Source organism: Hibiscus syriacus, unplaced genomic scaffold (assembly GCF_006381635.1).
Source record: "Hibiscus syriacus cultivar Baekdansim isolate YM2019G1 unplaced genomic scaffold, ASM638163v2 tig00116982_pilon, whole genome shotgun sequence".
In the NCBI taxonomy this organism is placed as follows: Eukaryota; Viridiplantae; Streptophyta; class Magnoliopsida; order Malvales; family Malvaceae; genus Hibiscus; species Hibiscus syriacus.
The window spans coordinates 1,264,126-1,287,513 of record NW_024063505.1 but is presented as its reverse complement, the minus strand read 5'-3'; the positions used below and the strand labels follow the sequence as shown (position 1 = coordinate 1,287,513).

The 23,388-nt window shown below is 36.6% G+C and overlaps 1 long non-coding RNA gene across 1 annotated transcript; it reads right to left on the bottom strand.

Annotated features, from left to right (window-relative positions):
* Positions 1 to 4,992: 4,992 nt before the first annotated feature.
* Positions 4,993 to 21,996, bottom strand: LOC120192874. The gene is made up of 3 exons (XR_005522809.1): positions 21,921 to 21,996; positions 15,345 to 15,350; positions 4,993 to 5,003 (listed from the first exon to the last, which is right to left on the bottom strand). It is a non-coding gene; the product is annotated as an uncharacterized LOC120192874 (long non-coding RNA).
* Positions 21,997 to 23,388: the final 1,392 nt, after the last annotated feature.

Below are 23,388 nucleotides of genomic sequence, written 5' to 3'. Positions count from 1 at the left end.
ATGGTTGGGTCATCTACCTCTACCCAAGTGGTAGTAAATAATCTTCAAACGGTCTGAATGAGCACATGGTACGAGGCCTATATGAGATAGAGATAACCAAGAATGAAATACCCAAACGCCTAAAATATTGGTGTAAGGGATTCTTCAAAGATATGGGAGGACATAATGCCCAAGAGGTAGACACGATTGAATTGAGCTTAGTTCCTAACTTGATACTACCTCCCAAATTCAAGATGCTTGAGTTTGAAAAGTATGAGGATAAGACATGTCATGATGCAAACTTGACAATGTTTATCAGGAGAATGACAGGTTTTGTTAGAGACAATAAACTTTTAATACATTATTTTTAAGCAAGTCTGACTAGGTCTACTGCAAGATGGAATGATCAATTAACTCGACACAATAAGATCCTACATTCAATGAGGAATATCATATGTCACTGACATGATGTTTGGTAGGGTAACTCTCTAGAATATGGAGATAAAGCACAATGAAAGCTTCTGTCAGTACGCTAAGCGTTAGAGGGTTATTGTTTCTCAGGTTTATCATCCGTTGGTTGAAAGAGAATTCATAACAATTTTCATAGACACTTTGAAGTATCCTTACATTGATCATATGCTAGGGGTCACTACAAAAGTTTCTCTAACATAGTTATGTAAGTGAAATGATTGAGCGGGCACTAAAGAATAACCAAATGTTGGTGGACAAAACTCGACAAAGAAACCCTTCATGAAAAGAAAGAAGGAGAAGTGAACAATGTAAAAATTTTGTGAAACAAACTAAAAACTAGAGGTTCTAGTTCACATGTTTAGCAAGTGTGAAAGCAATAATGAGAGGATATCATTTAAGCAAATTCCAATAGCATATAGCAAGCTTTCTAGGGTTTGGTCAAAATACATGTGGTAGCTCCATAGTGTGAACAAGTAGGAACCACCATACCCAAAATGGTACAAAAGAATGAAACCTTGCGAGTACCACACTAATATCTCAGGGCACACAATTGAAAATTATATTTTTTAAAAGGGTAGTGGAGGTTTGATTAAGAGAAATATAGTGTCTTCAATGACTTAGAAGCATCATGTGTTACTGCAAATCCACTTCGAAATCAAAAATTAAGGTGTCAAGTAATTGATGAAGGTCGAAGGATCAAACTAAGGTGGAAGAGGTCAAGACACCGTTGAGTTGGGTGTATAAACAAATGCTGACTAGGACTAGTAAGTCCAAAGAAGGAGTCCACTGATTAGAAATCCAAGATTTACTATGAGATCATTGCGAGGAAGGTCATCAACTCCAGAACTGCTAAAAGTTCAATCAGGTGGTCCAAAAATAGATAAGAAGAAATACAATTCTTTGAAGAGAGTAGACAACAATGAAGATGGTGTTTATACATCTAAAGAAAGTCGGAATCGATTTAAGGAATGATGAGAAAACTAGTATTAGTTATATCTAAACCATGTTGAGATAAACAAAGGAAAGGTGATGCCTAAGATAGTAATACAAGCAACGGTACCCTTTGTTTTACGCAAGCAATAAAAAGGTCTCGTGGAATTATACATGCCAAATTAACACTCCTGAATATAAGAAAGATGAAGTTGATGAGGTTGGGGGATTTACTATTATTTTTAGATGTTATGCCCTTGGTTTAGCTAAAAAATGAGAGTCGTAGTGATATAAACAAACACGAGAATAGGGTGAATGAGCCTATTCACATTGAGGAGGCTCATAATTCCTAAAACTTCTGAAAAATAATGAAGATAACATTATGGATCAGCTTTGAAAGACCTTTGCATGAATTTCAATGTTATTTCTTCTTTTGCATTCTGAGGGTACATCAAAAAACACGTTGCTGAAAGTGCTAAATGAGACATTTGTTCCAAACAATTTACCAGTAGAATACGTTGATAGGTTGGTGAATCATATTAACACAGACAACTCATCTATTTTTATGACGAGGAGATACCTGAATAAGGAAAGGTAGATGCAAGGCATTGCATATAATTGTTCACTGTAAAGGGGTATTCTTTCTAGAGTACTGATAGATAATGGATCAGCTTTGAATGTTATGCCATGAGCACGTTGAATAGACTCCCTGTGGAGACTTCACATAAAGGTCAGTGGCAACACTGTTCATGCATTAATGGCACCAAAGGTATATTATGAGTAAAATCACAATTCCCCTCCAAGTTGGCCTAACCATTTGAAGTAGAGTTTGTGGTAATGAACATCCATCCGAACTACAATTGTTATTAGGAAGGCCATTGATACATATGGCTGGGACAGTTCATTGTTCATTACACCAGAAGATTTAATTCATTTCCGAATAAACTTTGATAACCATCAAAGTTTAAGAAGAGATCATAGTGTTTATCACCACTGATGCACCATATGTGGAGGTGAATGAGAATGCACTTGAATCATTTCAGTATTTAGAGTTTGTCAATGTATTTTTTTTTATTTGAGGTAAAGAAAATGCCATTTTCTAAACTTTTAAAGATCACGGTGATGAAATTGAAATAAACCATAGCTCGAGGAGCTCGGGTTGGAAAATGATTAGGCAAGAGGTAACATTTGCTTGTAAATGTATGCTAAGACAAGCAATTAGTGCAAGTGTACACAATCGATGCAAGTAATATTGTAGTAAGTTGAGTATCGTCTCTACAGGATTGATGGTAAATTTTGATGTTTTGCTACATCTAGAACTAGGTGTCACAAGCTAGTCCTATAGTTCTTTTCAAAGAGGAAGGAAAACGGGAAAATGGTATAAATAGATGGAAAAGTATTGTCGAGGCAATGAATATTGTAAAGTATGGTGTGCAGAAAAGTTTAGTCGAGACAAGAAAATTATGCAAAAGTAAACAAATAAAAGTTGCTAAAGCAATAAGTTCAATACATTCAGATAAACCTCACACAATCAGACTTCTTACGGAGCACTTAGGTTGTTTTTCTATGGCGAGAAGTTATTTCACGCTAAGAATGATTTAGTGCGCTATGCTTAGGCTTCCCGATAGGATTACTAGAGTATTCAAGGACTGTTGAACGACAATACTACTTGGTGTGAGCTACAACCCTTGGTTTGTCAAACTGTTATTGTGGTAATACCCCTTAACGTAAACTATAGTCTTTGTCTATCTTACTCAAGTATTTATCACTTTTAGTCGAATAAAACCCTTTCCTATCTCTAAGGCAGATTAGAACCTCATAATCTCAATTAGTTCTATTGTTCACGTAGATTACTAACTCTCTCGATATTAGGCATCTATTCCTAGAAAATTACAATCTCTCGAAAGATCTTACAAAGTCTAGGAATGTTTTGCCAAGGCACCAGACAATCTCTCAAAAGCTCTTACAGTGTCAAGGCAAAATATTTGAACAGTGAACAAAATAACACTTAGCATAAACAAATTGCATCATCATTAACAAGCAAAAAACATTCAATAAAACAATAACCAACACAATTAAGATTTCATGGTGCGGTGAATATCATCCACAATCATTCTTCTAACTACAACCCTTAACAGGATATGAAGATAAAAAAAAGGAAGAAACACTCCCAAAATAAGAGCTCTGCAATGACATTCTGACCACCGCCACGCATATTCCAACCCAGCCTCTCTCGAGGGTCTGGTCACTACTCGATGAAGCCCGGGTATGGAGGGTACCAGGATGGTAGAGTGGGAACGGTGGAAAGTAGGGTGTTATAGCCGCTTACTCTAATCCTAGGGTATATTTTCTCCTTGATTACGCCGCCTTTTGAAAAGATATGGGGTATTTATAATGGGAATTTCTAGGGTTTAGTGCCCTTAAAATTCCCTAAATACCCTCGTTGACATACCGTTTTATAAATGACATAGCAGCCGACAATGGTCAATTTCCTTGATGAGGGCATGATTTCCCGTGAGGATGAAACTGGGGCAAGTGACGTTAGCAGTTCTGTTGAGCCACGTCAGACTTTCAAGATAAATATGTTCCTTACTGTCTTCTTGTGTTCCTCTAGCCCTGGAGAATTGCTCTATCTCGTAAAAAAATTCCTCATTCATCATTTCGTGCATCAACACAACCGGTCAACAACCTTCCTCTACAGCATCAATTCAACCAAGTAAAGTTTTCCTCGGTAAAACTTATCCACCACATGCAAATGTATACTACATGCAACTAAAATGCTATGATAAATGGCTTTTAGGAAAACAATAACCTAAGTAAAAAGACCCATAATATGGTCTTTTACGAAGTTATCACACCCCAAACTTAAGTTATTGTTTGTCCTCAAGCAATGGATAACAAACGGTAAAAACATTAAGTGTCACGGCAAAAAAAATAAGACAATCATGTGGTTTAAAATTTCAGCCCTCAGCAAAAATTTTAGCCTCAACATCTAGAATGTAGAAGAAGCTAAGCACTTTTCCCTAGGTCAAGACTTTGTCAGTGTGTGTGCGTGATTGTATCTATTCTATGCTTTAACCTATTTAGAAAACTCTTAAGTAAGTTTTTTTTGTTTTGCCAAGGGATCAAATTCACTAAGAATAGTTTCACTCCTATTTATTCATACTTTGTGTTGTCATTTTTTTTTCTTTTTTTAGCATACTACCCAAGGTAGTCAGCTTATCACGCCTACCCATCCTATACTCTAGGTGAATGGAAGCTATCTTCCACCCCCAATCTAGTCAGGTAGAGTCATCCTGTGACTACTTTCATTCACTTATATGCTAAGGCAACTATTTATTTAAGAAGGTTTCCAGGTTATGCCAACATAGAGTAGTGTCCCTCTACAGTTATGTCGAGACATTTATTTTCAATTCAACACAATTCAAAACATTTAGGAGTTCAACACAATCTTTTCAATCATTTAATGCCACGACGCACAAAAAGTTTTCCCAAAAAGATTTAAGCACCTTAAGCAGAGAAAACATTCAATCATGTTACAAGATCACAAAACATCAAGTCCTAGGGTAGGCTCTATCCTTCAACATTCATGTGAAATAATTTTGGCCTAGGAATAAAATTTTCTTTTATCATCGGGCATCCTCAACTTATTCCAATAACTATCCTAATGAAACTCATGCCATGACAAAAAATATTTCAACCAATTATTATCAAATGCAATTAACCTAAGTATGGAGTAATTCACCTCCCCCAAACTTGAGGGATGCATTGTCTTTCAATACATGAATATAAATGCAAGGAAAATTTCTCTAACGTGTGGATAAAAATACAAATGGAAGAATGGTACCTTATTGTGGTGGAGAGGCTTGGCTGAACGGGTTCTGCGTCATTTCAGAGGAGGGGCTTTCAGATCCAGTGTCGTCTGAAAGAATCTCAGTTGAAGATGACATAGTGATACGTCTAGCTATGCGCTTAAGGTGATGCCTTGTCCTTGCGATACTCGCTGGTGATGGCATCTTCTCATTGTGCAAGGGTTCAACAGAGACGTCGTGTGGTTGCTTACTTCAGGATCAATAGGTTTAGTATTCAGATCCAGTTGTTCAGATGCTTCTTTAGGAGGCTGGTCAGGGACTAGGATAGAAAAATCTGTGGTTGGGGACAAATCATCATCATAAAAGAATTTCGGTGGGATTTCTCAGTGTCCTAGGAAGATGAGGATGAGTTGAGATATTTTGTTTCACCGTGGCCTTCTTCATGGATAGGGAGACATGTGTGGTAAGAGGAGTAGCATCCACGAGGACTCGGGTAGAACATGTGTGTGAGGTAAAAATGTATTGTCGCCTGTAGGGACCGATTGGTGCAAGATTTCATCGGGAAAAAGTGAAGGTCTTCATTGGTAACTGGAAGCAGTTCCTTGAAGAAAACATTCATTTGGGCATCTCGCGCCTTGGCATACTTGAAGAAGGTCTCCATGTGTCCCTCTAAATGTTCCAGTCGTTCCCTTGTCTCTCGAGTGGATGTAACCATGGCTAACATTCTTGTCGTGGCAACTGATTTTGCTCCTCGCTCCAAGCCCTCGTGTGGAGCTATGTCATCAAAACTCATAAGTTCGGGCACCTTCTTTTTGGTGATACCTTCCTTTGACTTGATAAAGTCTTCGAAAGGCTCCTCAGGGATATTTTCTTCCTGTACAAAGTGGTGATTAAGTTGGGAAAAAGTAGATTACCTCAGGTCCTCTTTGCACACTCATGGATCTGCTTAAAAATTATCTCTCGCACAACAATCACGCGCCCGTAGATGATTTAGTGGATTAGCATTAAGCGTATCACCAATATTGTCGTGTTGTGCGAGGTAGGCATCAGCTTGCCTTTCTAAAAGTGGTTCCATAGTTTGGTTACTGGCTTAAGGGCTCGGCGATCCACACGCTTTCGGTTGGGCACATTCCCTTCAAACTTTGCCCAGCCGAAACAAAAATCCTCCAGCACACCATCGTATGTCTCTGAATCTTCCTCGGCAAGAACTTTTTTATGTTGATCCTCTACCTTGCCAAGTTTAAAGTATCGGTTTAAGGCCGAAGGAATGAACCAGATGGATTTCCCTCTAATGTACACAGTGTGTTGAGATGGGACGCCTAGGTGGGCATAAAACTCTCAGACCATGGCTGGCGCCACCGCCTTTGGGTATTGGGAATTTCTCCCACTTGTGCTTCTGGACGATGTCCATTACTTCCAGCCCAAACGGTTCTTTGCTTCAGGGAAGAAAAAGTTATCCTCCAAGTAAACTTGTCGTTTCTGCAAGGCCTTGAACTTCCTCGGCCATATGGTTTGGAATCACTCGAAGCGTGTAGCCACGGAGGATGTATAGGCACCAATATTCTTCTTCGATTTGGGCACATTCCCTTCAACTTTGCCCAGCCAAAACAAAAATCCTCCAGCACACCATCGTATGTCTCTGAATCTTCCTCGGTAAGAACTTTTTTATGTTGATCCTCTACCTTGCCAAGTTTAAAGTATCGGTTTAAGGCCGAAGGAATGAACCAGATGGATTTCCTCTAATGTACACAGTGTTGAGATGGGACGCCTAGGTGGGCATAAACTCTCAGACCATGGCTGGCGCCACCGCCTTTGGGTATTGGGCGAATTTCTCCCACTTGTGCTTCTGGACGATGTCCATTACTTCCAGCCCAAACGGTTCTTTGCCAGCTTCAGGGAAGAAAAAGTTATCCTCCAAGTAAACTTGTCGTTTCTGCAAGGCCTTGAACTTTTCCTCGGCCTCAGTGGTTTGGAATCACTCGAAGCATGTAGCCACGACGGAGGATGTATAGGCACCAATATTCTTCTTCGATCGATCCATGAACAACATATTTTAATAAAAAAGACAAGTGATTTTTATGGTAACTATGAAGGGTTTTAAGGGATAGAAAACTCAAGAAAAAAGAAAAGATGGAGAAGAAAGTAAAAAATAACGATGAAAGGAAAAGATAAGTATGTGGTTTTGGAGGAAAAAAGATGGGTAGTGGGCGATTTCTTGAGGGTAAAATGGTAAAATGCCCAGGGAAATGAGATATGGTATTAAATGGGAAGATATTTGAGTTGACAAAAATTAATAAAATAATGGGAAAGATAGTTATTTCCTTATCAAAAGTTCCGTAAAAACCAATATTTTGGGGTTTAATTTTTTTTCCATGTGTGAGTGTGAACTTTATGCTTCCACGTGAACCCTAACTGCTAAAAGAGGCAAAACAAGAGATTAAAATAGAAATAAACAATTGATGCAAATAAATTAAAATAAATATTTATGTACAGAGCACAATTATTGTTGCCTAGGCAACAACCACAGGCAAATGGCATGCCTTCCATATAATAACTTGAATGGTGACATTTCAAGGGGAGTTTGAATGTTGTGCGGTGGGCCCACAGTGCCTCACGAGCTTCGGTGACTAATCTTTGCACTCAGGTTGACCACATTCTCAAAAATCTATTTGATCTCACGATTGGAGGCCTCATCTTGCCCATCAGTCAATAGTAATATGCCGTGGCAATTCTATGGCGTACCATGTATCTCTTCAATGCCTTGGCAATTATTTATTGTCGAAGTGAGTAACTTCATCACTCATAATTGCTCATGGAGCTCCAATGAATATGTTTTGTACAAGAATTTCAACATGATCTTGGAGTCATTGCTAGTGTGGCCAAAACTTCAACCCATTTGGAAACATAGTCTACTGCCAAGAGTATGTACAGATCACCAAAGGATGATGGGAGGGTTCCACAAAGTCGATCCCCACACATCGAAGAGTTCAACTTCCAAAATGTTTTTCCATGGCATCTTTTTTCTCTTCAATATATTCCCAATGTGCTGGCAATGATCACATGACTTGTAGAAGTTGTGTGCATCTTTGAATAAGGTGGGCCAGTAGAAGCCGGATTGAAGGACCTTTCAACAGTCCTCATCCCACCAAAGTGCCATCCACACTGGGATGTAAAATGGCATGCCTTTCCATATAATAACTTGAATGGTAACATTTCAAGGGGAGTTTTGAATGTTGTGCGGTGGGCCCACAGTGCCTCATCGAGCTTCGGTGACTAATCTTTGCACCTCGGGTTAACCACATTCTCAAAAATCTATTTGATCTCATGATTGGAGGCCTCATCTTGCCCATCAGTCAATTGATAATATGCCGTGGCAATTCTATGGCGTACCATGTATCTCATCAACGCCTTGGCAATTAATTTATTGTCGAAGTGAGTAACTTCATCACTCATAATTGCTCGTGGAGCTCCAATGAATATGTTTTTGTACAAGAATTTCAACATGATCTTGGAGTCATTGCTAGGTGTTGCCACAACTTCAACCCATTTGGAAACATAGTCTACTGCCAAGAGTATGTACAGATCACCAAAGGATGATGGGAAGGGTTCCACAAAGTCGATCCCCCACACATCGAAGAGTTCAACTTCCAAAATGTTTTTCCATGGCATCTCTTTTCTCTTCAATATATTCCCAATGTGCTGGCAATGATCACATGACTTGTAGAAGTTGTGTGCATCTTTGAATAAGGTGGGCCAGTAGAAGCCGGATTGAAGGACCTTTACAACAGTCCTCATCCCACCAAAGTGCCATCCACACTGGGATGTATGGCAATGAAATATGATCTTCTTGTGTTCTTCTTCGGGGACACACCGTCGATAATTTGGTCTCCACACTGCTTGAATAGCAATAGTTCATCCCAGGAATAGTGACGTACACCATGTCTAAATTTTATGCTCTGCCTAGATAAATCTGAAGGCATAATACCACTAACAAGAAAACTAACTATGTCAGCATACCACGCACTACCGACAAATAAATTTTATGGTCAGGGAAATCCTCTTAAATATCCTTCATGTCATGACAAATATTTTTTTCTCTAGCCTAGACAAGTGATCCGCTACTTGGTTTTCAGTACCCTTCATATCCTTCTAAATTGAATTCTTATAGCAATAATATCCATTTAATAAGCCTAGGATTTGTATCTTTTTTATTAACTAAGTACTTAATAGCAGAGTGATCAGTATGTACTATGACCTTAGTCCCTATAAGATATGGCCCAAACTTATCAAAAGTGAACACCACGACAAGCAATTCTTTTTCAGTAGTGGTATAATTGAGTTGAGCATCATTAAGGGTACGACTAGCATAATAGATGACATGAAGATTTTACCTTTTGTTTGCCCTAGCACTACCCCTACCATATAGTCACTGCATCACACATCAACTTATAAGGGGCATACCAGTCAGGTGGAACTACAATTGGTGTCGAGGTAAGCCTTTTCTTTTGATCATTGAATGTACTAAGGCAATCTTCATTGAACACGAACGGTTGATTTTGTTGAAGCAAAAGGCGCAAAGGCTTTGAAATATTTGGAAAATCTTTATTGAACTGTCTGTAGAATATTGAATGCCATAGGAAACTTTTTATGCCTTTCATAGTGGTAGGTGGGGAGCATTTCTTAATCACGTCCACCTTGGCTTTCAACCTCGATGCCTTGGCGAGAAATTTTGTGTCCCGACATAATTCCTTCTGTCACCATAAACTAATATTTCTCCATTTAACACAAGGTTGGACTCCCTACATCGCTTTAATACTTTAGATAAATTGTCGAGACATCGGTGAAAGTCATCGTCCAAGACGAAAAAGTCATCCATAAATATTTCTATGAAGTCCTCCACCATATATGAGAAAATGGCCATCATACACCTCTAAAAAGTTTTCGGAGCATTACATTGTCCGAACGACATTCTTTTAAAGGCATAGGTGTCATATGGGAATGTGAAGGTGGTATTCTCTTGATATTATAGTGCTATGGTGATCTGATTATACCTAGAATATTCGTCAAGGAAGCAGTAAAATGCCTTGTCTGCTAACCGATCAAGCATTTGATCGATGAAAGGAAGGGGGAAGTGGTATTTCTTTGTTGTCTTGTTGAGCTTTCTGTAATCCACGCAAATTCGCCAGCCCGTGACTATTCTTGCAGGCAAAAGCTCATCATTTTCATTTTTTACAATTGCTGCTTCACCTTTCCTCGGTACGCATTGAACTGGACTGACCTAAGAGCTATCAGATATTGGATAGACCACCCCATCATCGAGCCATTTGATGATTTCCTTCATCACCACTTTTTTTATTATTAGATTAAGTCTCATTTGTGGTTCTATTGAGTTGCTATGGAAATTGACTAGATGGATCTTGTTCATGCATATTGCAGTGTTGATTCCCTTTAAGTATGCCATAGTCCAACCTAAAGCTTTTTTGTGTTTGATAAAACATTCAACAAGCTACCTTCTTGTTTGGGGGTTAGACTAGTAGAAATTATAACTGCTAAAGCATTATCACTACCTAGATATGTATATTTCAAATGTGATTACAACAGTTTAAGTTCTAAAGTAGGTACATGCTGTAGCGAAGGTTTTGGAGGAACAAATTCATTGAAATCAAGGGGTTCAATCTCATACCTGGTCTAGCTTGAAGTAAACTAGACTGATCCTCCTCCAATGAATTCTCCTCATATTCCACATTTGCTCTATCTTCAGTATGTCTTTCATCTGCTTCAGTCAAAAACTTTGTCGGGTAAATATCTTTGTATGCCTTGTTCAGATAAGTTTCGCCTGGGCAAAAATTATTGTGGCAAAACTTTTTACACTATTTCTTCTGAAAAATTTTGTCTTGGCACAGATTGTCATACTCATCAATATGTAAAAATTCACCTTGGCCAGACTTTTCCATTCCAACTTCCTCCATTAAATCAACGTCTTCAATGTAATGGCATTCTGCAGAATCATCAACAAATTTGAGAGTGTTGAAGACATTGATCGTGACCCTTTGATCAGACACCCTCATCGTGAACTCTCCCTTCTCACAATCTATTAGAATACACTCAGTAGCTAAGAAGGGGAGTCCAAGAATAATTGGTGCATTCTCATCGGCCTCACGATATAAAATGAGGAAATATGTTGGAAAGACAAGCTTGTCCACTTTAACAATCATATCTTTAATCATGTCATCGAGATGAACGTGTGATCGATCAGCTAATTGTAAAATCACGGTGGTTGGTCGAGCGTTACCCATTCCAAGCTTAAAAAATATGGACTTGGGCATCAGATTTACACTTGACCCCAAGTTATGGAGAGCTCTTCCCACACATTTATCACCGATGGAACATGGTATAACAATGCTGCCAGAATCATTTTGCTTCGGCAGAAGTTTACTCATTGCCGAACAATATTTTGTCACTGTGGCAATAATTTCTACTCTTTCTACCTTTCTCTTTTTTGTGACAATTTCCTTCAACAATTTGGCATAGGAATGCGTTTTCTCAATTGCTTCATTTAATGGAACATTGATATGCAACTGGTCAAGGACATCAACAAACTTTTGAACTGGATCTCCTCATTATGTTTCTTCAACTACTGAGGGAAGGGTGGTGGAGGTCTAGCTTCATCTCCTGCATGTGGTGATGAACCTTTTGCCTTGGTAAATAACTTCTCACCATCAATGTGATGACTTTTTAAAGTCGCGTCCTTTTTCTTCTCCTTAGGCAGTTCTTCTTGTTCAAGAATTTCTCCTTGACCTTCAGATTCTTGATATATAGTGTCTTGGTGAGAAATTTATTGCTTCTCTCCCCCAAACTTATCATCAAAATTACTTAGGGTACCACTCCTAAGTGTAAGCGCACTACATTGCTCCTTCCGATGAGGCTTAGTGACCTGAGTATCACTAGGAAGGGTTCCTTGCGACCGAGAATGTACTGCTATGGCTATTTAGCCCACTTGATTCTCTAACGCTCTTAATGATGAACTATGGCTTTGTAATAGAGTTGTTTTGCTTTGTAATAAAGCACATTGATTCTTGATTGTCAATGAGTATTGGTGTATCAAGTTTTTTCTTAAATCCATTAAATCTTTTGTCGAGGTCATAAATTCCTACAGTGAAGCTTTAAGGGAGTTAGAATTTGATGAAGATGTATTACTTTTATTGTTACCTTGTCTGGGCATCTGTTGATGTTGCGAACTTGAGTGTTCAGAAATATATTTTAATGTGGCCTGTTAAAATTGCATGCATAATTGTTATTGTTGCTCCCTTGATTACCCCACAAAAAATTTGGATGTTGTCACCATCCAGGATTGTATGTATTAGAGTAGGGGTTGTTGTAGCTTCTGTTGAAGTTGCCCACGAAACTTATGCACTCATGGTTTTCTGGGTATTCACTCTCATGATGGTTTCCATGGCAGAAAATGGATGCTAAGTTAGTTGCCTTGACTTCTTTTGCCTCACTGGAACGCTGTAAATTTTTTAGCATGTTAGTTATGGCAGAAAAGGTTGGACATAAACTGAATCCTTACCATCAAGTTCATACGCCCCAGATATTTTCCTGTCAGTTCTAAGCCTTGTATACAGGAATTTATAGTCTATTGGCTATCCAATCGAGGATATCAAAGGCTTCATCGTGCGATTTATTGGGTAAAGTGTCATTTACCGACGCATCCAACATCATGTGAGTAGGTGTAAGTACACCATTATAAAACATGACGACTTGAGTCCAGTCGCGGAATCCATGGTTAGTGAACTTGCGAAACAAACTTTTGTATTTGTCTCATCACTCATAAATAGATTCATCATCGATTTGGCAAAAACTTGCAATGTCATTACGGAGCTGGGTGTTCATATTAGGCGAGTTGTATTTAAGTAGGAAATTTTTGCATAAGTCAGCCTAAGATTCCATTGAGCCGGATTGGACTCCACTCAACCACGCTCTTGCTCGGTCACGTAAAGAGTATGGGAATAATTTTAGTTTCAATACGTCCTCATGCACACCTTGTTGTCTAAACGAGTCACACACTTCAAGGAAAATATGCACATGATGTCTAGCATCTTCATTAGGCAAGCCACCAAACTAACTGATAGAATTGAGCATGTTGAACATCACCAACTTGAGTTCGAGATAATATGTATGTATTTCTGGTACCACGATTCTGGGGTTGAGATCATCGAGAATAGGATTTAAGTGATATCGTATAGCTCGTGGTCTTACAGCATTTTGGGGAATATTATTTATTGCGACATCGGGATCTGCCTAGTATTCCATATTATTATCAGCTTGATATTTCAGTTGATTCATATAGTCTATGGCACACTAAGTACATTGCCTTTTTCTGAATGACTATTCGATCTTAGGGTCGAATGGTATTAATGGTTTGTCAACAGATCTCCTGGTCATGCAACGACAAAAACCTTCAAAAGAAAATAAGAAAAAAAAAACGAGTTAAACTAAATAAAGAAAATGTGACAAGAAAATAAAAAAATTGTTATGGTAGAAATTATCAAAATTCCTCCAGTTGTCAATCCCCGATAACGGCATCAAAAACTTGATTGCTTGTAAATGTATATGCTAAGGCAAGCAATTATGTGCAAGTGTACACAATCGATGCAAGTAATAAAGTAGTAAGTTAAGTATCGTCTTCACAGGGATTGGTGGGAATTTTTTATGTTTTTCTATAGCTAGAACTAGGTGTCACAAGCTAGTCCTACAGTTCTTGTCAAAAAGGAAAGTAAACGGGAACAAATGGTATAAACAGATGGAAAAGTATTGTCGAGGCAAGGAATATTGTAAAGTATGGTGTGCAGAAAAGTTTGGTCGAGACAAGAAAATTATGCAAAAGTAAACAAATAAAAGTTGTCGAAGAAAATAAAAATGTTGAGTTCAATATATTCAAAAAAACCTCACACGATTAGACTTCTTACGAAGCACTTAGGTTGGTTTTGTTATGGCGAGAAGTTATTCCACACTAAGAAAGATTTAGTGTGCTATGATTAGGTTGCTCGACAAGATTACTAGAGTATTCAAGGACGGTTACTACAACAATACTACTCAGAGTGAGTTGTAACCCTTGGTTTGTCAAACTGTTGCTATGGAAATACCCCTCAGCGTAAACTATAGTCTTTGCCTATCTTACTCAAGTATTTACCCCTTTAGTCGAATAAACCCTTTACTTATCTCTAAGGCATATCAGAACCTCACCATCCTATATTAGTTTCTTTGTTCGTAGATATACCCTAACTCTCTCGATATTAGACATCTATTCCTAGAAAATGGCAATCTCTCGAAACCTTTTACAAAGTCTAGGAAAGTTTTTTCAAGGCACCATACAATCTCTCAAAAGCTCTTATAGTTTCAAAGAAAAATATTTAAATAGTAAACAAAACAACACTTAGCATAAACAAATTGCATAATCATTAACAAGCAGATAATGTTCTACAAAGCAATAACCAATACCAAGTAAAATAGTTCATGGTGCGATGAATATCATCCAAAAATTATTCTTTTAAGTATAACCCTTAACAAGTTATGAAGATGAAGAACAAAGGAAGAAACACTCCCAAAATAATAGCTCTGCCGTGACATTCTGACCACTACCACGCCTGTTCCAGCGACCGGCCTCTCTCGAGGGCCTAACCGCTGCTCCGATAAAGCCCGACTATGGATGGTACCAAGGATAGTCGAGTGGGAATGGTGGAAAGTATGGTGTTGCATCCGATTACTCCAAGCCTAGGGTATATTTTCTCTTTGATTGCACCGCCTTTTGAAAAACTATGATGAGGTATTTATAATGGGAATTTCTAGGGTTTAGTGCCCTTAAAAATTCCCTAAATACCCTCGTTGACATACCCATTTTATAAATGACATAGCAGTTTGTAGTTGTTAATTTCCTTAATGAGGGCAAGATTGCACGTGAGGATAAGCTGGGCAAGTGACTTTAGCAGTTTGTTGAGCCACGTCAGACTTGCAAGATAAATCTTTCCTTGACAAGAAAATATGTTCCTCACTGACTTCTTATTGTGTTCCTCTAGCCCTGGAGAATTGCTCTGTCTCGGCAAATAAATTCCGCCTTCTTCATTTCCTGTATCAACACAACCTGCCAACAACCTTCCTCTAAAGCAGCATCAGTTGAACCAAATAAAGTTTGCCTCGACAAAACTTATCCACCACATACAAATGTATACTACATGTAACTTTTTGAGTTAATCGATTGTATGAATCGACCAAGAGGGGGCGAATTGGCAATTAAAATTTCGGTGGAAGCTTTTGCAGAAAATTGAAAATATTTGCACAACGATTCAGAGTTGTTCGACTTTCTCAACCAAAGTCTACGTCTACTACCTTAGCTATCCACACTAAGGGTTTTCCATAAATTCACTAATTTGTCTTTCTTTTGAGGAAAAAGAGTAACCTTACAACTCCCTCAAGAATTATACCCCAAATTTTTTAGAACACTCTCTCCCAAAGAGAAACGTAAAAATTTTGCAAACTTACAGAAAAACTCACAAGGTAGAATGTTTGCACAATTCTAGAACGAAGAAAGAATACTCAAGAATAAATATAATTGAGCACAAAAGTGTGTTCTTGAAAGCAAAATGAATATTGAAAGGAATTTGGCTTGAATTATACAAACTTGATGTTTGATGCTTTCTCTATTGTTTCTTTTTCAATTCTTAATGATCAAAGGATTTAGAACTTGTTTAAATACACCTTGGATCAATTATGAACATTGGGGATCATTGGTGAAGTCAATAGAGTTGTTGTAGTGTGAATTCTACTTCAAAAAGTTGTTGGGAGCGTAGGGGTATCGGTACACCTTCAAAGGATATCAATACATCCTGTGTAAAATTTAAATATTTCAACCGTTATAAGACCAAGGGTATCGGTACCTCTCAGGGGTATCGGTACCCATATGCTATTTTGTTTTTCTCGGAGCCAAAATTAACATAAGGGGTATCGGTATCTTTGGGATACGTATCGGTACCTCTTTGCATAGAGGTATCGGTACCCTATGGGGTATTCGTACCCTTTTTGCATTCGAAGTATGAGGGGTATCGATACCTCTTAAGAGGGTATCAGTACCTCCCTATTTAAAACTCATTTTTGGCTCGATTTTGGTTCGAAATACTTTGTAAAAATTATTTCAAAAATGTTTTAAGATTGAAACACAATTTTTCACTTAAGTAAGGAGTAAAATTGATATTTGAAAACTTGGAGTAATATATGTGATATTCGATTAATTGGATCGAACATTATTTTTGAAATTGAATATAAAATCTTAAAATTCATTAACACTTTACTTGTTATATCGAAACATCAAAATGTTTTCAATAATCTTCCCCTTTTTTATATAACAAGAAATTTTAAGATTTTCTTTTGAAAAAAAAAACATTTTTGAAAAATTTACCCCCACTCCCCTTACTATATTCTCCCCCTTTTTGTTAAATCTAAAAGACTCTATTAAAACATTTAAACAAGTTTTTAAAGAAAATAGCCAATTTATATAGATATAGCTACTAAGATCAAAGTCAAGAAAATATTTGCCATTAGTCCATAATCAATATTCATAAACAATGTGTAATGGTAATTGGTCATAATTGATCTAAGATGTAGATGATGCATAAGCTAACATAAAAAAATCAATTTAAGTTCAAAACTAATAATCATTCAAACAAACCAAACACACAAATATCCAAAATCCAAACAAATATTTAAACAACCATCCAAATCATTCAAAATGTTTTAACAATTAAGAGTTCAAGTTTCAACCTAAGAAAACTAGCAAGTCGAGGTTAATCATCCATCGGAGAATCAATCGTCCATAGCATTAAATCGATTATCCATTTCTTCGCGGTTAGCTCAAATTTCTCGTTGATTCTCCAACTATTGAGTCCCCATAGCAGTAAAGTAGGACTCTAATGATGTAAACCTCAAATCCAATGTCTCCATGAATAAGCTAAAGTATGGAGGCATCAAACTCTCTTGTTGTGCTGGCTCATTGTCGGCTAGGCTGACGGGATCGTCGACATCTCGTAGATGATCGTCAAGCTCTGGATCATCAGCCGGAGCCGGAGCAGCTAGTGAAGAGCTAGCACCCGGAGTTTTCTGAGTTGAACGAACCCATTGATTCTTGTCACCACTCCATCCCAATTTTTACAAAGTTTTGAGATTGATTTGGGTGGTAAGAGGGATGGCTACATCAAGCTTTACCTTAAGTTTGGATTTGATAAACATGTTACTCAGAATACATCCGTAAACTAAAGTTTCTACGCTTTTAGAAAGGACATTGTTTACGGTTTCAACTAGTTCGGCAAAGATAATTTGTGGTAGGTTTATTTTCTTATCTTTCTGGATATAATGTATCCAATATAGGTCGAATGCTCTAAGAGTAGAGTATTTGCCTCCAGATGGTCTATACCACCAAGAGAATATCAGATGAAGAAAACGTTCGTGATGATCTAGAACACTCGCACTCAACTTGGCTATATAAGGAGTGCCCACTATTTCTCGCTCATTATTTAAGCCGCTATTATCTAGACCAAATGCGTTAGTGATGGAGTCTGAGTCAATTTGAATGTATTGGCCTAAGAGATAAGACCTAATACATACAGTGGCGATTTGGGACTCGTTTTGGATGTATACTGCATTGGAGTAGAAAATGTGAACAAGTTGGTGGTAAACAACTAGTTCAAGTTGAAATAATTTATCAAATTTTCATGATTAGAGGGTAGGAAGATATTTAAATTTCATATCTATCATGGCTTGAAGAGATGGGATATGTTCTTTCCGAATTTTATAAGACTCGAAGAGGCGAACAAACCTAGTGTAAAGATTTTCCCGACGACCAGGTTCGTTAAAACACGAGTTTCGAATTATCATCTAGGGTTCATTTGGATTAGGATTAGTAGGTGGGTTTGGAGGTGGGTTTAGAGGTAAGTTTAGAATATGTCCTAGGTCGTTTGGAATGAGACACGGTTTACGAAATCGGAATAAGAGTACATGCAATTTTAAAACACATGTATGCAACAATTATTCCCAAAACTCAATATGAGTCTTCAATATTTCAAGGTTCTCTAAAAATAACCTAATGGGCAATTTTGAAAACTATTTGAAAAACTAAGTTTGAAAAATCATTATATATATATAGTTTTCATTGAAAACAACATAATTAAATCAAAAACAACAATTTAAATTAAAAATAACAAAACCTTTTTTTATTTCGAAAATTTAAAAAAAATGAAAAAATCTTGTGTTTTTTATGAAATTTGTTGTAGATTCTAGTGTAAAATCATAATATAAGCAATGCCCGATCACTAATTCAAACTAGAACTAACTAAAACTAGTCATATGTTCAAAAATCAATAAAATAGTGGTTTCACTACAACAAAACTGGCTTTTTGCGGCGTTTTTTAGCTATAGTGGCGTTTTTAAGCGCCACAAAAAACACATGCGGCGATATGAAAAATGTCGTAAAAAGCGCAGCTGAAAATAGCACCGCTAAAGTTCGTGGCATTTGGTAACAAAAAATGCCGTAATAGGTAACAATATATAACAGCGTTTGTTGAACAAATGTCGTAATAGGTGTTGAGGTTTAGCGGCGTTTATCTTTGAAAACGCCGCGATTGACTCTGTATTTAGCGACGTTTGTCTTTGAAAACTCCGCTATTGACTTTGTATTTGGCGGCATTTATCTTTGAAAATGCCGCTATTAACTATGTATTTAGCGGCGTTTGTCTTTGAAAACGCCGCTATTTACTGTGTATTTAGCGGTGTTTATAAAGATAAATGTCGTTATTAACTGTGTATTTAGTGGCATTTGTTATTAAAAACGTTGTAAATAAGCCCATTATTAGTGGCATTTTCATCTAAAAACGCCGCAAATAACACTATTAGGAGTAGCTGCATGAGTTGCATAAAACACCATTAAAGACATTCTTTACACCAACAGTAATAATCAATTTTATAAATCAAAGAATATATTGCATAAATTAAATAAAAACAAGTAACTTGAAATTAAAAGGGTGGAAAACATTAATATAACAAAAATACATACATATGTGTTGCATATACTAGAAACATAAATAATGGAATTTATTGAGCAGACATTCTACTTATAGTTCTACAAAGTAAAGGAAACTTCTATCAAACTAAACTTTCATAGCTTTAAAGAATATCTTTGCACTCCTTCGAGCCCCCAAAGCTTTAAGCATCCTGAAGTAAGAAATCATCTTACCATTCTGCTTCTCTTAGATTCTTCATCACTGTCATTGGCATCATCTCCGACAGCTTTTCTAGTATAATGATATGGGAAAATATCATTAGTAGCAGCGGCGTTTATCTTTGAAAACGCCGCGATTGACTCTGTATTTAGCGACATTTGTCTTTGAAAACGCCGCTATTGACTTTGTATTTGGCGGCATTTATCTTTGAAAACGCCGCTATTAACTGTGTATTGCGGCATTTGTCTTTGAAAACACCGCTATTGACTGTGTATTTAGCGGTGTTTATAAAGATAAATGTTGTTATTAACTGTGTATTTAGTGGAATTTGTTATTAAAAACGTTGTAAATAAGCCCATTATTAGTGGCATTTTCATCTAAAAACGCCGCAAATGACACTATTAGGAGTAGCTGCATGAGTTGCATAAAACACCATTAAAGACATTCTTTACACCAACAGTAATAATCAATTTTATAAATCAAAGAATATATTGCAGAAATTAAATAAAAACAAGTAACTTGAAATTAAAAGGGTGGAAAACATTAATATAACAAAAATACATACAAATGTATACATATGTGTTGCATATACTAGAAACATAAATAATGGAATTTATTGAGCAGACATTCTACTTATAGTTCTACCAAGTAAAGGAAACTTCTATCAAACTAAACTTTCATAGCTTTAAAGAATATCTTTGCACTCCTTCGAGCCCCCAAAGCTTTAAGCATCCTGAAGTAAGAAATCATCTTACCATTCTGCTTCTATTAGATTCTTCATCACTTTCATTGGCATCATCTCCGATAGCTTTTCTGGCAGAATGATATGGGAAAATATCATTAGTAGCAGCAGCCTCAGAATGGCCATGACCATAATCAGGAACCCGACTAACATTGTCCCACAGAAATTCAAATACATTGTAGATCTATACACAATGTTTTCTGTAATTTGATTGGATGCTTTTGTTAGAACAATACACAATACATAGAAAATACACAACAATAAAGGTAACAAAAAACAAGATCCAAAGACACATAATATGATACTATGATATTCACAAGGCTTGTTAATTTAAAAATGTAGCATGATCCAAGGTTGAAAAGATAGAGCGACACTATAAATTTGAATAACCATCTAAACAGTACTTAAGAAGGCATATATATATATATATATATATGCAGGAAATCTAGGGTTGAAACAATAGTGTGGCAATATAAATTCGTATGACCATCAGACCAAGAGACTAGGCAAACGCTGGCAAGGCAGCAAGGATTGCAAAGTTGATTTCATTTGCTCTGAGAATCTAATCCAATTCAAGCATTGCCCTAGTTCAATGAGCATCATAAGAAATAAAAGGTGGCAATTGCATGATAAAAATAACGTGTATTACCTGGATGAGCAGAGCACAAGCGAGCTCTCTATGGAGAAGATTCTGGATAGGGTTGATAAGTTCCTTTTCATATCTATATTATTAATCCCAATGAATTAGAGTTCCATTCGAAGAATAAATTTTCCACACTAAGAAATAAAAACCACAGCATGGGAGTTCAGTTGAAGCAATATATCATATTAGCAATCAAAGGAACATATTTATTCGGGAATTATGTTGAAGTATGAACTTGAAAAAAAGGAACATATTATTCTGGAATCATGTCAAAGTATGAACAGGCCAACATGAAAATTGAGAATGCAAGACTATTTCAGATGTATTGGCATTTATAAAATTTACTAGTATTACTTCTCATTTAGGTCTAGAGCAATTTTTGAACCTAAAGCTTTTATACATGTAAAATACCAAACAAAAGAACAAGTTCAAATTTCACCCATAAGATGTGCATCATAAGTCATTAAGTGCAAACATGATTAGAATTACATTAATATTAGAAAGAAAGTTGCACTTTGACATAACAATCTCAAGATTTCCTGATCTGATGCATTCTTTGGGAATTTTTTACCTTTTGTTTGCTCACTGAAAGTCAATAACATTCTGCAAACCAGAAAGCAGCTATGTTCAGAAAAAATCATTTTGCAAGGCTTTCAATAATATAGTAAATTAGCATTTGCCTTTGAATGAAAAAACCTTCATTACATCCGATTACCATAAAATAAGAAAATATCAAATGGTAGTGGAAAATAAATTAAAGCCAAACAAAACAAATATCAAGCAACTTAGAATCTAATGTCCTTTGTTTTTATATCTCAAGCAAAGATTAGAGCGGTGAATATAAATCTTTTTTGTACATATGGGAGCCGATTGGAAATTTAAAAATGTAGCATGGTCCATCCATCTATCTACACTATCTTTTCCCCTTCTCACATTTACTTCTTTATATTTTTTTAATTTCCAAATTCATGCCAAATCTATTAATGGGTAACTTTTTATTAAAGCCAAAGAAAGTAAAAGAAATATTGTATTAGAATTTAAACATATTGATGAAATGAATAGAGGGGAAATATATATACTTGGTATGGAATTTAGCTGCCAATTTCTCCAACTTTGGCTTCAAATAGATGCATTTTCGGCACCAAGCAGCTATCCTATCAACAATTAAACAAAACCCATCCTTTTCACTTTGGAAAAAACCAGTCAAGGAAAGAGTTAGAAGAAGATAAAACAAACCAGACAATGAGAACAGGTTGGGAAAGCTGTTAAGCATCTGCCAGGATCTGATCAAGCTGATCACTGTCGTGGATGGGTTTCATTTCAATAGTACTGGGTTTTGACAAATCAAACCATCATGAGATTTTCATAGAATATCGAAAAACAAAGAATCCTCCCTAAAAGAACTTTGAAAAGCACAAATCCAACATCACAGTCCACGAAATTCCATATAATTGAAGCAATCATAAACTAAATAACCAAAAATCCTAAACATTGAACAAATAGTCGACTAATACATAAAAAAATTAACGATGACCCATGTCAGGAAAACTACTTTATAAATTGGAATCACAGCAACAAAAACAAGCACATAATCAAAAACCCAGATTTCATTTTCCATCAAATCAACCAAAAATCAAACACCCAATTCAAACTAACATCTGATTAAAAAGGGGGAAACAAATTCAGAGAAAATTAAAAGGAAAAAAAAGAAAAAGATAGAAGCTTACAGCTGGGAAACGGGTATCGAAGCAAGATCACCTTTGAAGATTTTGAAGCAAACTCATAAAATTTTAAATTTAAAGAGAAATAAAACAAATAAGTGAACATCCAAGACAATGATCTTAAAATTTTAAAATTTTAAGTAGAGAGATTTAAGTAGGGAGATCAGTTCGAAAAAGGGCATTCGGTTCTGGAAATGAATCAGAGAGAAAATAGAGAGAACCTAAAAATGACCTACATTTCGTCGAAGCCACTATCGTTCCTCTTGGACCGAAGCCAAAGCATTGAGATTTGAAGGTATTTTCTTTTTAAAAAAAAAAACCCTTTAGAAGTAAATGTTGCATATGAGCTTCTAGGTTTAGGGGTTATTTTGTGTTAAAATGGGAGAGCTTTGGAGGTTACCTCGTCATCGACGCCGATTTACGGTGGTCGTGGGGTTGCTTAAATCTCCTTTTCGGGCAGAAGAGGAAATAAAAAGAAATGGGATGGTAGGGAATGCACTCTGGTAACATATATGCGACAAGGGAAATAAAAAGAAATGGGAAGGGAATGCACGCTTATGCTTAAATCTCCTTTTCGGGCTGAAGAGGAAATAAAACTTTTAAATTTTACGGCGTTTTAAAACCTAAACGCTACAAACATACCAAACTATTGTTGCATTTGTATAAAAACGTCGTTAAAGTACTATTTTGTTGCTGCGTTTATTGAAAAAAAAATGCCACTATATATGAACTCTATTACGGCGTTTGTATAAAAACACCGCTAAAGATGGAATCTATTACGGCATTTTTATAAAAACGCCGCTAAAGTAATATTCTATTGCGACAT